The sequence below is a fragment of the Psammomys obesus genome, unplaced genomic scaffold (assembly GCF_907164565.1).
Source record: "Psammomys obesus unplaced genomic scaffold, mPsaObe1.curated_primary_1811, whole genome shotgun sequence".
NCBI lineage: Eukaryota > Metazoa > Chordata > Mammalia > Rodentia > Muridae > Psammomys > Psammomys obesus.
In genome coordinates this window covers 107,070-109,206 of record NW_026590222.1, presented here as the reverse complement: position 1 = coordinate 109,206, position 2,137 = coordinate 107,070, and positions in this window count along the sequence as shown.

Genomic DNA, 2,137 nt, shown 5'->3' with positions numbered 1-2,137 from the left:
CTTGGTAAGGTCCCCCACCTCCATTTTCCCTCCAGCGACCTTGGTAATGTTCACCCTGTCCATTTTCCCGTCAGCGACCTTGGTAAGGTCCCACCACCTCCATTTTCCTGTTAGTGACCTTGGTAAGGTCCCCCACCTCCATTTTCCCGTCTGCAGCCTCTGGTAACGCCAACGGGATTTGCCTCACAGCTAAAATGGTGACCGGGACTCCCTCGAAGGGGCTCACTCCGTCCCTCCTCACACTCCTTCTCCTCTTCTTACACTCCTCCTCCCCTTCTCACATTTGTCTCCTCCTTGCCCCTGAAACAACCCTCCTTGGGTGACAGGACTTACCGTTCTCTGGATGCGTCTTAAGCAAAATGGACACTAGGTCAAATGAGAGAAAAGCCGGTATGAGCCAGCCTCCTTGCTGAGTGGCTGAATGGAGTGCGCATGCGTGCTTGGTGTTTTCCGCGCATACTTGGTTTCGCTATGTGACTGGGGGTACGTGAGCTCTAGCAGGGCAGTAACTAGCCGAAGCTTTTCTGGTTTTCCCTTCATAACCTCCCATGAACTGCTGGGATGCTAGGATATTTGAGGCCACCTACTTTCTAGTTTATTAAATTTATAGCAGGGTTGCCCTCCAGAGACCCTGAATTCTCATCCCAGAATATAGCAGATTTTTATTTATTTATTTTATTTTGTTTGTGTGTTTTTTCCTGGCCTGTACAGACACAGAAGCATATATATAAATAAATACAAATAAATATAAAATATTGTTCAGTATTTTAAAAAATATAAGGAAATGAGTCAAATATGAAAAGCTCTTCGCTTCTGAACAAGCACTATGTCAATATTCATAGAAATATTTATGTACTATCTAACATGTCTCTGGATTTTTCATACTGTACCTGTCTCATGCATGTTGGTTTGTTACTCCCCATTCAGACATATAAAGTGTGTTGATATAATGTACTTGTGAAATTATGTACCTGTATAATTCACATATATAGATGTATATAAACATATTGTATATATTAATTTTCATGAGAAATGTAATATATATGTATACATTTTAGCACATTTTCAGGAAATATGTTACATATATGTATATGTATTTATATGTTTCATTATATATTAATTAATCATATGATATAAATCACATACCTCAGGAAAATTAATTAAACTTCAGGTAATTTTTCATTTCTTTCTACAGGTTCTAATAAAAGAATAAATTATTTCTAAGTAGGAGTATTTCACTAAATCCTTTGGCACAGCCAAAATTTAATAGTACATAGAAAAGTTGAGTCAGTTGAAATATACAAATTATTTATGATATTAAATTTACTGTTTTTACTCTGTCCATACTGTTATGTAAAAGACATTAAATACTTTATATGGCATCTACCATTTTCTCAATTAATATATTTCCTGAATGAACATGAATTACTTTTAGAATCATAATTTTTGTAGTTATTTTGAAGGAAGAAAATGTAATCTTCACTGTCTTCCAAGAAATATATGTCAGTACTGTGATGGTCTGGTAATAGTTGTTTATATAAAAAAAACAGAACAATTTTACCTGAGATTCCAATATTCAGCTGATAATATTTTCCAAAGTAATTTACCAGAATATATAATCAGAAATGATATACACATGGCTTTAAAAATACCAGCAAACTTACATTTGCTTTTTATTTTCCACACTTGTTACATCTGGGAGCAACTCTCTTTGGAAATAGTTGCAGAGTACATATGTGTCCTTCTTTCTTCTCAGGAAGGGAATTATTAATGTTTTCTATATTGAAATTAAAGGTCAATATTTTAAAAAAACATCCATGTTTTAGAATTTTCAGTATTTATAAATATGGCTAAAGATTATCAATTATACTTAAAATTTAAATTTAAATATAACATCAACATGGTGCATAAAAAGTTTCATATGTTTGCTTTGTGGTAGTGGCACATGCCTTTAATACCAGTACTCGGTAGGCAGAGACAGGCGGATCTCTGTGAGTTTGAGGCCAGCCTAGTTTATAGATGATTTTCAATGTTGCAATGGTTTTTCCTCCTGGACTTAAGCTCCTGGAAAAAATGACTCAGAGACTCAAAATATTTATTTATAAATGCATAGGTCATATAGCTAGACTCTTCTCTG